The sequence below is a fragment of the Rhinolophus ferrumequinum genome, chromosome 4, assembly GCF_004115265.2.
Source record: "Rhinolophus ferrumequinum isolate MPI-CBG mRhiFer1 chromosome 4, mRhiFer1_v1.p, whole genome shotgun sequence".
In the NCBI taxonomy this organism is placed as follows: domain Eukaryota; kingdom Metazoa; phylum Chordata; class Mammalia; order Chiroptera; family Rhinolophidae; genus Rhinolophus; species Rhinolophus ferrumequinum.
In genome coordinates, this window is record NC_046287.1 from 9,565,700 (window position 1) to 9,581,837 (window position 16,138).

The window sequence follows — 16,138 nt, forward strand, 5'->3', positions numbered from 1 at the left end:
TCTGATCCAGCTTGAGGAGAGAGTCCTGCTCCAAGCATTCATTCACCTAAGACACCAGAAAGGTCATGCTTTAGAAGAAAGAAGCATGCCTTGTAGTAAGGCCTCTTCTAGACCCACCCCATTAAATGGTAAAAATCCAAGCTTTGCCAAGATCCTCAGGGCAGACAGAGTTTGGAAACTGAGTCCACTACATTATAGGGAAGGAGAAACAATTAGAGCTTTCCATATCCTAAAGCCTAGGCTAACGAGTAGACATTGACAGGTCTGTAATTAACTTGCATGTGAAAGACATCACAAAAGAAATGAGAAACTAATGTCCCTCATTAACATAGATTTTAAAAATAAAAATTTTAGTAAATCAAATCCAGCAATAGCTAGAGAAAAAGGTAATATATCATGACCATGTGGGGTTGGTCCTAGGACTATAAGACTGGTTTAACTTTTGAAAACTAATATATGTAACTCACTACCCCAACAAAATAAAGGAGAAAAATCATGTGATAACCTTAATAGATGCAGAAAAAAAAACTTGAAAAATTCAGCACCCATATATGATAAAATTTCTCTGCAAGTTAAGAATAGAAGGAAAGTTGATAAAGAACATGTTAAATATATCTGTAATAAATACCATAGTTACTAGTGAAACACTGAATGCTCTAAGACTGAGGATATGGCAAGGATGTCTGCTCTCACCACTTCTATTCAGTATTGTATTAGAGGCCCTAGCCAGTGAAATAAAGCAAGAAAAAGGAATAAAAAGGACAAACATTGAGAAGGAAGAGATAAGACTGTCTCTATTCACAAATGACATGGTAGAAAAACCTAAGGAGTCAAAAAAAAAAAAAAATAAGAAACTAGAAAGAGTGAATGAATTTAATAATAGCTTGAATTTAAGTTTCAAGCTATATCCAAGTAAAAAATCCACTGTATTTCTATATATCAGCATTTAACAACTATAAAACAAATATTGGACAAAAAACATTTAGGATAGTATCAAAAAATCATAAAATACTTTAAAATAAATATGACAGAAGATGTAAAAGACCTGTATACTAAAAACAATAAACACTCCTGAGAGAAATTTTACAAATTTGAAATGAAGACCTATACCAGGTTTATGGATTGGCAGGCTCAATATTGTTAAGATGTTTATTTTCCCAAAATCGAAATACAGATTCAACGTAATGTTGACCAAAATTGCAGAAGCAATTTTTGTGGAAATTGAGAAGCTGATTCTAACATTTACACAGAAATGCAAAAGACATAAAATAGTCAAAACAATTCTGAAAAAGAAAAACAGTTGAAGGACTTATAGTTCCTGGTTTCATGACCTTCTGTAAATGCTATAATAATCAAGACAATATGGAATTGTCAGAAGGGTAGACATATAATCAATGGAACAAAGTAGAAAATTCAGAAATAAACCCAAAATTCATTTTGACAAAAGCAATAAGATAATTCATGGGAAGGGCATAGTCTTTTCAACAAATGGTACTAGAACAACTGGATATTGATATAAGAAAAAAATAAACTTTGGTCCCCAGTCCACACCATATAGAGAAATTAATTCAAAATAAATCACAGGTCTAAATGTCAAAGCTAAAACTTAGAAGACAAGGTGGAAAAAAAATACATGTCACCTTAAATGGGCAAAAAATTTCCTAGATAGGACACAGGAAGTGCTAATCATCAAATTTAAAAATGATTAATTTGAATTTCATCAAAATTAAGAACTTCTTCAAAATATACCATTAAGAAAGTGAAAAGGCAATCCATAGGCTCAAAAATATTCGTGATACCTGTATCTAACAAAGAACTTGTGATCAGAATATACAAAGAACTCTTACAATTGAGTCATAAGTATGCAAACAACCTACTAAAAATGGGAAAAAGACTTAAACACTTCATAAAATAAAATATACAAAGAACATATACATCTTGCTGATAAGGAAGGCAATCTATTAAAACAGGAAAAAGACTTGAACAAACACGGTACCAAAAAAATATAGAAATGGCCAAGAAGGATATGAAAAGATGCTGAACGTCATTATTCATCAGGGAAATGCAAACTGAAAACACAGTGAGATACCACTTCACACATACCTGATGCAAAAATTTAAAAAGACTGTGAATTTCAGATGTAGGTGAGGATGTGGAAGGACTGAAAGTCTCCTGCATTCCTGGTGGAGAGTGAAATGGCAGAACCGTTATGGAGAATAGTCTGTCAGTTTCTTATACAATTAAACATGCACTCACTATATACCTTAGCAATTCAGGTTGTAGGTATGTACCCCCCATTCCTTCAAAATAAAATCATGTCCACCCAGAGACTTGTATGCTAATGTTCATAGTGGTTTTATTCATAAGAGGCGAAAATTATAAACAACTCAAATTTCCATACAGGTGAAAGATAAACACAGGGCCGTGCATGCATATACCAGGATAATTACTCAGCAATACCACAAACACAAATGAAATACATGGAACAACATGGATACATCTCAAAAATATTACACTGAGTGACAGAAGACAGGCATGAAAGAGCATATGCTGTGTGATTCCATTTATGTGAAATATGACAACAGGTAAAATTAGCATAACTTTATAGTTCAGATCAGGGGTTGCCTGGAGTTGGATTGACTGCAACGTGGCACTGAGGGAACTTTCTGGGGAAATATTCTACATCTTGATAGAGGTGGTGATTTCACAATGTGTTTACTTGTCAAAACTCATTGAGTTATACACTGAAAATCAGTGAATTTTATTGTATGTAAATGATGTTTTAATATAACTAATTAATAAAACTAAAATCCCTTAATGCTGAAAATAACAAAACAGCAACAGCAACAACAACAACGAACGCCTTAAGAATGTCTTATTGAATGGCTCTTTTTATTGAAGAAAAATTATTACTTCCCTCCATCCAGCTACAGAGGATATGAAATACAGAATTGCAATATAATAAAATTTAAGGAGAATGCAAGTTTCTATTCAAATACAACTGTGATTGAACCTTTTCACATTAACAAATTTAAGCTTTACTAAAACACGAGAGAGAGGCATTCGTGGTTCCATTTTTATGTTAGAGAAAATGAGCCTCAGAGCTGTTAAACAGCTGGCTCAGAACACAGAGAAATAGAAGCTGGGGTTCAAACTCATATTTTGGCACTGAGTCCAACGCTCTTCCCACTCTACTATGCTGTCTGTCTTCTTTTGCATCCATTTTAAAATCTTTCAATAACCCAAGCTAACAATGTCCTTTCCATTGCTGGGGCTTAAATTGTATTTCCTTTGATGTTATTAGATAGGAAAAGGCTTTTTCACTTGGCAGTGAGATTCTTTGTTTTCTACACAAATCTTCTCAATCGCTAGCTTTCCAGAGATGTGGGGATCTTCATCTTCCTTGCAGGAGGTAGGGCATCTCCGAACAGTCAAATTAAATTGACTCTTATAATAGCATTTTCTCTCCCCAACCTGCAAGGGTGATGAGAGTAGAAATCGGTGCAGTATTTCTGGAGAGCAATTTGGCAATAGGTATTAAAACTTTTAAAATCTGACATATCTTTGGACTGAGAAAATACACTTCTGGGAATTTATCCCAGGGGAATTATCAGAGATGTGTGTATGGGTATATATGCCCAAGGATGTCCATCACAGCATTATTAACGAGAGCAAAAAAATAGAAGCAAGCTACGTGTTTCAGGGACTGCTGTTTTTCTTCCATTGTCACGTCTTGTTTTTTTCCTTAGCAATAAGAACCCTGGTTTGTAGAGGGGCACGTGGTCCTCCAGTAAAGCATTACCAACCTTGGCCCTCTCTTACAGTTAATTTGTGGCCACTGGAAGTGTTGCGTGTGACTTCTAAGATGTCTCCTTAAAGGATCACTCTATTCTTCAACCTTTTCCCTTTGGCTTAGTGAATTGTGGATGTAATACTTGTATTTGAAACATACATTTTATTACCCGAGGCAGTACTCTAACAATGACAGAATAGCCAGACAGAGAAAGTCCGGGTCCTGACACTGTGGGAATCCCCTGCAAGCTTTGAGACTTAATGAAAGAAAATTTGCGTGGAATTTTGCATTTTCTTTTGCATGAAAGAAAATAAACTCCAATCTAGTTTAAGCACTGTTTGGAAATTTCCAGTCACAAATAGCCAAACCTAATCTAGCAAACACAGTGCTCAACAGCAAAGGGATGGGAAATTATGGTATATGCATAGGGTGTAATACCAAGCAACTGTAAAATGACATCATACAAGACTTTATTAACATGAAAAAAGTTTCACAATATAAGGCTAAGAGGAAAAAAATGGGCTACATTCAAAAGGAGGATACAGACACTATTTGCAAATATCATTTTTGTCACATATAAAAATATATGTGTGTGTTTATATGTATCTCTGTATATGTTTTTCTATGTGTACACATGTCTGTATACGTCTCTCTATATATAGAAAGAGGTAAATGTATAACATACCAGGGGTGCCAAAATAATGTATACACATGACTTGTATTCATCTTTTGTTATCGGTATGTATTGAATATTACAATTTTAATACAGTTTTTCCTTTCTTAAAATGTGCATACATTTTTTGCTGCCCTCTGTATAAATATAAACATATATAATATATAAATATAAAAATGTTGACAGCTGTTTGAATAGTGGAAGTACAGATTTTTTTTTTAATAGGAAGTTTTCTGTGTTTTTCACATTGGGTATGCGTGACATTGGTTATAAAGAAGGAAGAGCTGTCAAAATAAAATAATCTTTTCCCAAAATAAAACACGTTTAATTGTTATTCACTAATTTTAAAGAAAAAGTCTACAGTAACTGATAAATAAAAGAAAGAAGAAATTAAATATTGAGGAAGTCTTTTCCCTGTACAATGCGCATTTTAAAATATTTATATGTATCTCTCTATATACATATGTGCACATCTCTAAAATATGTGCAGTTATTGCATATCCTATTACGTTGATGCATGAATGGTTACGATTACTGTGTAAAACTGTATGCGAGCCAATTATTTAGTAGATGTGTGAATGTACATATATTATGATTCTGACTCAAATAGGACATGGAGCAGAGGGACATTCTAAAGATGACATCTAGCGGTTGCTGTGGTAACCTCATGAGCTGCATTTTAGTAGTCTTTAATGTGAATTTCTAGAGATGGAATTAGCATATGCTTAGCAGTAACATACAGGAAAGAGGCAGCGATCGGTGGTTATCAATGCTTACAGACTGTATTTGTGATGTGCATTCAGCTTTACAGAGGATAGCAGAGCACAGTGAAGGTGTTGAGGAACAGCCCTGAAATGATGGAAGGAATCTAAAACCTGTCGTAGAATTTTCATGGCAACCTTAAAGTCTGCCCCTCCAGGTAATAGTAAAATTCATGTTTATTATAGAACACTTATGATGCACCAGTCACAGTGCTCAATGCTTTATAAATACCATTTTATTTATGTCTGTTCCCTGATTTAAACCTTAAAATACAGTCCTGCAAAGTCGTATCATCATTCCTGTTTTATAAAAGAAAACAAAACTGAGACTTAGAGAGTTTGGGTGAGTTGCCCAAAGTTGGTAGGACCTGGTGGTACCAGGATTTGAACCCAACTCATCTGCCCACACTCTTACCCATGGTCCTGTCCGCTGACCAGGTGGCTGTCTGTGATACATGGTCTGGGTCTGTTACAAATGTCCCCTTTAAGGGAGACCTGGCAGCAATGCTGGCTTATCCAGTCTCATCTTAATCAGCCAACATTTATTCCACAACCACTTTGAACACAATGCTATTGTGATTTTTAAAAGTAGGATGGGCCCTTCTTCTGACATAAAAATATACCACGAAGCTTACCGGAAAAAGTCTGCCACATCATCATTTTATTTGGGAGTCTAGCTCTAAGGTAAGGCAGAATGGCGAAAGTGGGGTAAATCCAATCCGAGTGTTGGGAGAGAGGTATCCCAGCTGAGGCAGTGAGGAGGTGCTTCCCAAAGGGCAGCTCTTTGACTAAGCGCTCAAGCCTTGCTTCTCAAAGTGCAGCCGTGGAGGTGTGGCAATGGCGTCACCTTGGCGTTTGTTAGAAACGCAGAATCTCAGGCCCTCTCCTAGCCCCACTGGATCAGAATCTGCATTTTAACAAGTTCCTCAGGTGATCTGTAGGCATGCTTATGTTTGAAAAGCTTTCCTTTAAAGACTGTATAGCATTTCAACAGCACAACAGAAGGAACAGCATTATAGGCGCAGGGAAGAGCATGTGCAAAGTCATGACCATGGGAATGATTCAAGCACTTCAGGGACATCTCATGTGTGGTGGAGGTGTAGCATATACTGTGGAGTGCAAGGTGGCGTGTAGTGGGAAGAGAGGTAGGGCTGAGTTCGTGCAGGGTCTAAGAGCTATGTCTGGTTCTATAATAGAGAGAGATGGACTAACCAAAAGCTTTTGGTTAGGAAGTGATGCAATGATAGTTTTTATTTAATAGCCCCTTTAAATTTATTTTAAGTTTTTTTTTTTCTATTTAAGCTTAAATTATGTTCAAGCTTTGTGATAAATTAAGGACTTAACATTTGTGTTTATGCAATTCTTTTACATATTTTCTTTCGTCTTCACACTGCCAAACAAATCTATTATTAATTAGGTATTAAGTTAATGAAGGTTATTAAAAGAGAATGGAGTAAATCCTGAAGGCAAACAGGAACACTTGAGAATTCTACACCTGTCTCACTTTCACTGCTGAGGATTTGATGGTTAAATTGACCTGGGAGATTTAAAAGCACACACAACCTTGACCTTCAGGAATAGATGGAGCAAGCAGATGAAGTATTGTCCCGCTGTATTTTGCATTGGTCAAGCCCTTCTTTGCTCTCTCAGTCTGAGAAAGGACCTAGGATGCTTACCCCCAGGCTCCTTTGATGAGGTTTCCTTGAGAGACAGAAGCTATTTTATAAAGTTGTCAGCTGTCCTGAATAAGGGAAATAGATAGAGCAGCCAGAACAAGATAAACAGATAAGAGGTGATTTCTTGAATTGAGGGGGAGCCTTGTCTGGCTTGGATTAAAAGGAGAAGAGAAGATTTTGGAAGGGTGGGTGAGTCAACTGAATGGGAACTTCATCTGCAGGCTGACAGCAGCTTTTCAGAGACAAGATGAGACAACAGACACATAGAATGGCTGGTTGAGAGACAAAGACAGGGAGGGTAAGTATGGCTGGACACAGCAAGTTTCATATCAGGGTGCTTGGGTTTATCAAGGAGCTGAGCTAGAGGGAAAAGGGGAAAGAAATGATCCAACTTTCCACTCCTGTACATTGATCCCTGCTAACTGCCAGGATATTCTTTGTACCCACCAGTTGGTGACTTAATCAGTTCCCTTAAGGAAGCTTAAAGACCACCAACGTAAGATATGTGTCCTCAACAAGTTAGATCTTGGAAGAGTTGCATTGTACTCAGTGAGGCTGGGTATCACTGCTCATGATCTAACAGCTTATCTGATACACTTAACCTTTCCCAACACATCAAATGACACATAATTGCAATTAAAAAACCCATTTGGAAAAGGGAAAGCCACACACAATGGCCATTGTTTACAGCACGTGAGTATATCCTGTTGGCCAGAAGATGCAAGGACTCCCTCCTCTGTCTGAGGCGTGTGTCCCTGGACTGGCCAAGATGGCCTCCTCAGAATTCTGAGAGGATGGTCTTTCTTAGCCATGGTCCTTTGTAACCACAGCTGAGCTGGACATTGGGGTAATATTCCAGGGGTTTTACCAAGGTAACAGGCCAGTTTTTACTGAGGGTTCAGGAATCACAGTCCCTTGTTTACCAGGTAATAGTCTAGTGTTTGTTTGAATTTGATCAGCTCCACAATCAAAACTGGAGACCGTGTAGGAATTTCCACCTCCTCACAACAGCCCTGCGTGCTCTGTTCATGCCCTTAGCCCTCAGTTTAAATGATTTCCTCCTGGGTCTCTCTAGAGCCATTCGGAAGAATTTCTTGGGGTGTAAGTCACAGCTAATATATGCCCCTTTGTTCCCAGGTTGCATCCCAAGGGATGGCTTTTTATCATACGATGATTGTTATTATTTTTTTTAACATGGAGATTTTGGACTTAAAGAGTTTGAAAGAGACAGATGGGCTCCATGCTCTATAAGACCTCAGTGTTATCTTCCTGATTATTTTTTGCCTTTGTTTGTTTACACTAACTTTAGTTTGGCAGAGACAATTTGGCTTTTTCTACCTTTAAAATTTGTCAAGGTTGCTAACTTTCTGCTCTCTGGGATGATTGGCCTCAGTCAGAAAGGGACTGTTTTCATGATATTATATTTTCTTCCCTTTCTGCTTTCAGTGTACTATCTTCAATTGGAGAGTATCCTTTCCTTAGAAATGTAGCCCAAACCTTCCAATATCTAAGCCCCGTTCTCTGGCTTAAATAGACACGTGATGTGAATCCCAAAATATGAGTACTAATGGTTTACCAGCATCTGCAAATACCTAACAAGAATGCAGGTCAACCTCCAGATTTAGTATAGATAGTTCCTTAGGGACTTCCTCACTGTATCCCTCTCAGCTAATTACACATTTTAGAGTCTGTCACTTACAATCCCTGTTTCTATTTTGGAATTCTTTATGATCGTTTAGGGGACAAATAGAAATCCAACCCTTAATTGTCTTGAACATAAAAGGGAAACCTGCAGTTACATTTACATGAAAAATTCAGTGGGAGATCAGGCATGGTTGGATCTAAGTGTTCAGTGCCTTTTCTTAGAAAAATGTTGTCTTTATACTCAGGCGAGCACTCCCAAACAGCTTACATCTTCTTATGCCAGCAACTCCAGAGGAAAAAATATCCCTTTGTTAGTAATTGCAACAATAATCCTAGAATTGATGCCCAACGGCCATGATTAGCCAGGGTCGGGAAACATGTACTTACACACCTGTGCAACCTATTCAAATTTACCTCCCTACTGTCCTCTTTAAACCATCCAGTCCAACCAACTGGTCTGTAAAAAAGTCTGTGCCTGCGCTACTCCACAGCTTGTTCACATCACTCTCAGGTTTTCTCCGTCCCTGGAAGTTCTCGTGGACTGTGATTTACTTGTAAACTCTGACGTTTCTTCTTGTTTGCACTTGATATGAATAGTGTTCTCCATGTCCTTTGGCGCTTGTGACCTTCTCTTTCCTCTGGTAGTTTTATTTATTTATTTTTTAATGTTCAAGTATTTTCTTCTACGGGATGTGAGCGTTGTATTATCACTAATACTTGATCAAGTATCTGTTGATAAAGGGCCTGAAAGTGCATGGGTTACTGGTGGACATGAGCTTTTGTACAAAGTAGGGTAGGCATAGAGGTTCAGCTAAGAGAAAGAGAGAAAAAGATAAAATAAGGCACAGGGGAAAAGATGTTTTTCAATATTTATTCTTTCATTCTTTTCTGGCTTTGCTACATTCTCTGGTGAGGGGCACACCTCCTCCCGACAGGATGGTAAAAATACCAGGTGTGGTCCTTGAGCCAATGACTGAATGTCAAGGATCAAAGTCTATCTCGTTGACTCACTTGAGATTTAAGGTATCCCTGAACCAATGACAAAATGTTTCTCATTATTCATTGATTAATTTCCTTCATGCAGCTATACTAATAAAATCAGCAGTTTCAAAGCTAGTTTTATGTAGTATTTTAAGATTACGTAGGTTTGATAATATCTTTATTAGCATAATGATCCTATGGGAAACTTTTTAAAAGTGAAGGTTATATCGTTTAAATGCCAGTTTTATGTTAAGGGGAATTTGTGATTAGCGTTGATATTCTGTAGTGATTCCCTGTGATTTTCTGTCCGTTAAAGCACTTACGTAATTGATAAAATATTATTTGCTTCTATGCTATTCTATGGTATTTTGGCTGACTTCAGGGTTGAATTATTTTCCCTGAAATCATTTCACAAGAAGGACCAAAATTTACTGGTGACATTTCTTGCAGATGACTGTGCAGTTGAAGCCTCGTAAATTGATTCTGCAATGGGGTAACAGGAGAGGGGGAATCATACTTAGGAGATAACTTTCTGTTTTGGGGGCTCATACTGCTGAAGACTGACTTTAGTTTTTTTCAATGTATGACTTTAAAAAAGAAAATTAAAAAAAAAAAAAAAAGAAGGAAACCTGCCAGGTTGATCTGTTTTCTTTCAGTCTTACTAGCTCTAATTTCCAGAACTAACTCCTTGAAGACAGTCACATGGCACTTGATAATATTTCGCTCACTCGTCTCCAAGATGTTTGTTCAGTTGAGAAATGAAAAATGGGTCTTGCTGTAGAACATAGAGTGATTTGTTCCAGATGACACCAGAACAATTTCTGGGCCGGGGAAGTATTCGTTCAAGGTCCTATAAAAGTTGATGTTTACTCCGATTCGTGGATACCATCATCCAGCCTAAGTGGCACATTAGGAACTTTTTCCTATGGCTTCATTTGTCCCTCAAACACATGTTAGGAGTTTTATGTAATGAGAAAGGGGGGATATGCAAAGGCACAGGCATTGTGCTGAGTCAGGGGACCATTCTTCCTGACCACCTCTCCACCTCTCCACCCCCCAACTCCTCTCCACCTCCGGTGTTTATGGTGAGACTTACTTTAGTTTACTTAAGGAGTGTTTCAGTATGTAAAGGGAGTGCTTTAGTCTGTAAAGGGTTAGGGTTAGGGTTAGTATTCAGCAAAACAGAAAATCTTTTATTCAAATGATTGGAATGCAAATCCTATTTTATAGATCTGGTTTCCTGGTATTATCTGGGGAACACTAGCATGCCCAGTACTTTTGTTTCCAGGAAGAAAAGTAAACACTGTAGGGAATTCACCAAAATCCTCTCCCTTCACTCCTTTTAAAACCAAACTACCAAGAGGACCAAATTGCTGCTCTATTCACATTTTGGTTTTCCCGTGGTGGTGGGAGACCCCTGCTCCCATTGTTTGTTTTGCTTTAGGTTTGACTCCGAAGAGATCAAAACTACATTTTATGGACTTATCGTTTGGTGATATGCTGGCAAATGGGAAAACAAGCAACTTAAAGCAAATTTCTGCCACGGTGCGTTTAATATTGAGACGGATTTTTATCTAACAGAGCCAACAGAATGGAACATGAGAGCGCCAGCAGCTCAGGGTTGTAAACACAGCTTCCTGATGACACATCCCTAGGGGGACAGATCATACAGTTTCTATATTATTCAGCTTGTCACTCTCCTGGCACAGAACTGATTTTTGCCTCAGAAAATGTCTCTTTCCTGAAACCCCAGCTGTCCTTCATTCATAAAGCAGGTTTTTAATAAGGTTGTTGTTTACTAGGAAACAATGCTAATGAGAATAATGAAACACTAACAATATAGCACATTTTTTATCGTAGATGGTCTATTGACTGCCAAACAGCTGGAGAAAAAGTGGGGTAAAATGCAATCAAGCATTTGAACATCATAGCTGGATGTTTCGCAACATAAGAGTCCAGATGTTTCGCATTGTGGAGGTAATATGTCTGATTGCTTGCCTTTTTCCTATTTTATCTGGATCTTTTGATATTCTTTAGATGGAGTCATGGACTATTCTTCATGTTCAGTACGCTGAGTAGTTTTTCTGATCATGAATGGTGACAATCATGCTGAAGACTGGCAGAGGCCAGGCCTGGCAGGGATGAGGGAGGAGAAGAGGAAGGAAGGAGACTCAGATTGTGGTTAAATGGGGCCCTCTCCTGGCTAATGGAAGCATGTGCTTTTTGAAAGGCATCAGTGAATCAGTTTTTGGTCTTCAGTTAAGGAGCATCTAGGAATGAAGAAGGTGGTGGAGGGATCCGATCTTCATGTCTTTCCCGAGACCCAGGGTCTGAGTAATCAGTTGCTTTCTTGGGATACCAAGTTCTAAGAAAGAAAGTAAACTATTTTTTATGCCATTGAGGAACTGGTCTCACTAAATTGAAGTAGAGTTGTTTCCTTTCTTACACTGACGCCTCATCCAGCAAAATTAAAAATCTAAAGCAAACAAAATGAAGCACTTTCTCATTTTAGGGGTTCAGAGTACCCAGTCAGAATCACCTCATGCTTCTCACTGCACTTCTCTGATATTGGGGGGTTGGTACTTGGATACTCAGAGTCCTTGCCAAATGCTCCACTGAATTTAAACCCCTGAGAATTATCTCATCAAACGTGGCTTAGTTTCAGAACTGGATTCATAGGTTCTGGCACTAAAATAAATTCGACTCCTTCCTAAGAATGAAAGAAAAAACAGTCATTTTCTGACATGTGCCCTGCAGGAATCAATAACATTACAGATCATGGAGGAGCCAAGAAGAGCCTGGGCGTATTAATAACTCAGTCTGTTCACTGATTTTATTCAAGATGACTGGTTAAGGAACACTCCGCCCTGATGACTCCATGGTACAAGGAACAATGTCATCATTAATATGTGGGGCTGTTTATCATTTAGAACACTTCACACATAAAGTACAACTGAACACACGGCTATTTATTGTGCTTTAGACAGATGGTTTAATGTTTCTTTAGCTTTCAGCCTATCAGGCCACCTGTGGTTTTCTTCAGCCAAGGGCTTTTAAGAAATAATTGGTCTATAGCAATTTTCTAACAAGATTGACTGCAGTATATTTCCCTAAATCTTTTTCTTACCCCTAACAACCCCTTATAGTGGTTTGTGGTTGACAGACCTCCCTGACTGACACTGGTTCTTCACATATAAGTAATTACTGACATAAAGGGAGATAAAGGGGCTGAAATTTCATCATTAATGGTTTCCTTGCTATGGAAAAAGCTATTCAGAAATGATTACTTTGGAAAACAATTTTTCCCTGATTAGACATTGCCTGACTCTGGAGAAGCTGTTCCCTCAGAATCTTTCAATACAGGAAATGATAACCCAACATAGATGGAAAACGGTGGGTGGCAAAGGATGCATATATGCGTTCATTTCAAAAAGGAAGGGAAGAAGAGCAATCGTGCCTCTGTCTGAGGAATATGTAAGTGTGCTTAGGAGGGAATAAAGAGGCTGCTGATCCCCTGCTTGTACTCTCACAGTGAATATCCAGCACACTGGAAAAGCAAGTGGGACGCATTTTTATAGTGCAAACTTCTGTGGGGATCTTAATGACCCTCTGCACTGCCCTGGCCGCTGTTCAGTTTTCCAGGCCCTTCTGTGAGCCTTTTTAGAAGAACTAGGTAACCTAAAGGCCATGAGACCCTGCAGATTGGCCCAGATGGATGCTTACTCGCATATTCTTTTCTATGTAAACTCCCTGCTAGGGTTCAGGAGAGGCAGGCTTAGGCCTGGGGCTGAGAAAAGCGATTACACAGCAGAGAGATTTAGTGATCAGGTGTATTTCATAGAGCAAGTGTTTCCTAACTGCCTACTCCAGAGGGCTCATGAGGACAGGAAGTCTGAGCTCTGAGCCTGCGATTGGCTTTTCTCTTTGACAAGCTAAGATGTCTCACTGGAGCCTCAGGTTTCCCACTGACCCTTTCCTTAGGGCTGGACTGGAGTTCTTGCTGCTCATGGCAGAGTCTTGCACTGAAATTCTGGAAGTCCCCGGCACCTTCCTCGATTTTCTATCTGACCTCCTACTGTTTAATTCTCAGCAAGAGGCGTTAAGCTAGTTCCACCTGATTCAGTTTAACAACTCGCTGCCCCAGGTGCTTGAAGACAACGGGCAGCTGACTGTAGGGGATGCGGGCCTGGACCGAGAGCGGCTGTGCGGGCAGGCCCCACAGTGCGTGCTGGCTTTCGACGTGGTCAGATTCTCGCAGGAGCAGTTCCGTCTGGTGCACGTGGAGGTGGAGGTGAGGGACGTCAACGACCACATGCCGCGCTGCCCCGGGGCCCAGGTACGCGTGGAGGTGTCTGAGGACGTGCCGGTGGGCTCGCTGCTGCTGGACCTGGACAAGCCCGATACCATGTGGGCAACAGTGGTGACGTGCTGTTTGCCTTTGGCGTCCGCACCCCGCCTCACCCTGGCTGGACCCGTGGACTACGAGCGCCAGGACACATAAGAGCTGGACGTGCGGGTGCCCTGGGCCCCGCGCCGCCACCTGCAAGGTCATCGTGCGCATCCGAGACGTCAATGACAACGCGCCGGACATCGCCATCACCCCGCTAGCTGCCCCGGGCGCGTCTGCCGCCTCACCCTTCGCTTCTGCCGTTGCCACCGCTGCTCTCGGTGGGGTGGACGCGACCTCTGCGACCAGGCCCGGGACGCCAGAGGCCGGTGTCATCTCTGCTACCAGAGGGTCCGGCGCGAGAGAGCTTGGTGGCGCTCGTCAGCACCTCGGACAGGGACTCCGGCGCCAATGGGCAGGTGCGCTGCGCCCTCTACGGGCACGAGCATTTCCGGCTGCAGCCGGCCTACGCCGGCAGCTACCTGGTGGTGACTGCCGCATCCTTGGACCGCGAGCGCATCGCCGAGTACAACCTGACGCTGGTGGCCGAGGACCGCGGCGTGTCCCGGTCACGTACCCTACCCAGTAAGCATGGGCGACGAGAATGACAATGTGCCACTCTGCACGCCTCAGGTCTCCGAGGTGTCAGTGCGCGAGAGCAACCCACCTGGCGCCTACTTGGTCACGGTGGCCGCCCGGGACCCGGACCTGGGCTGTAACCGCCAGGTTACCTCCCGGCTGCTGGAGGCTGAGATTGGTCGCCCTGGGGACGCCGTGTCCACCTACGTCTCGGTGGACCCCGCCCCTGGGTAGCTGCGTGTGAGACGGTGCTTCGACCGCGAGGAACTGACGGAGCTGCAGCTAGGGTTGGAGGTGCCGGACGGTGGCTTCCCGCCACTCGGTGCAGCTGCGTGTGGGGGACCAGAACAACCACACACCTTAGCTGGTATCCCTGTCACTCTTCAATGATGCAGTGCTGCTGCCTGTGCCCTGAGGCACGCACCTGGGCTACCTGGTGACCAGACTGCACGCAAGGCACGTGGAGCAGGTCCCCAACGCTGAGCTGACTTTCACTGTCCTCCACAGCGGCCGTGGCAGTGGCGCTAGCGCTACACCGGGCAACGGGTGAGCTGTCGCTGCCAAGCCGCCTGTCCCAGCATCCCGCCTACCTGCTGATGGCGGTCCTCGGGGTGCTGGACTTGGCCCGCCGGCCCTGTGGTCATCCCCACATTGCTCATGGTGTGGGTTGGCTTGTTGCCACCCGGCAGAGAACTGGTGCGGCTGCCTCCAAACGAGAGAAGGCGGGACCAGATCTCTCCATGGCCTGTGTCATGGCCAGCGGCTGCTGCCTTTCACTGGTGGTCACCGACACCAGCACCGTGACTTGTTTATTCCAAGGCAAGGCTCAGACGCGGAGGAGGAGGCACCGAGTGGGCACCATGCGAGGAGTGGCCAGGTGGGCCTAAGTCCAGAGCGTTAGGGGCTGACTCTGGTGTCTTCGACCTGAGGTTCTTCATGGAGACACTGCCTTTTTCCATTTCCGCAGGGACCTGGAGAACCAGGGGCGAGTAGGCCGGGATTTGCCAGGCCAGGGACAGTAAGGTGTGCTGTGTACCTCACTTCTGGAGAGGAGCAGTATCTGGTGGGCCCAGGTAGAGCACCCACAGCTTTCTTAGTGTCCTCCTTAATGTTTAGTAGATTTTCATGCGGGGAGCACTAAGAAAAATTCAGGACCTGATCAGGTTGGCACTCCCAATGTCTAATTGGGGGGCACTGGTTTGGTTTTTATTTGAGAAGAAAAGTTTGTCACAGATGAGGGCTGGGGGCCTGATGGCCATGTGATCATTAGGCCCACGTCTGTGCCTGCTGTTTTTGCTCCGGTAACTTCTTTATGGGTCCCGTTTGAATACCTTCATCAGTCAGGGTTTAAACGCTGTCTCCCAGAAGCCCTCCAGATGAGCGGTGTTCTGCCTGCGCTGTCAATTTTGATATCTAAGGGTGAAATATTAACTGCTGTTCTCTCCCCTCTTTTTATATAGGGTTCAGTCTCAGTTCCTTTTCATTCCTTATTCCGGTGTGGAAAGGATAAATTTGCTGCAAGTTTAAGGTAATTTCAGAATATTTATCATTATCTCTAAGCAATGTGTTTGACCTTGTGTACCTTTGTGTGGATAACAGAGTAATTCTTTCCTTTTCACTCCAGTATACATTCAAATCCAGATG

General features: G+C 41.8%; 1 pseudogene; it reads left to right on the forward strand.

Moving 5' to 3' along the window:
• LOC117021610 (protocadherin-8-like) overlaps positions 1–14,909 on the forward strand; it is a 127,744-nt pseudogene extending 112,835 nt beyond the window's left edge.
• Positions 14,910–16,138: the final 1,229 nt, after the last annotated feature.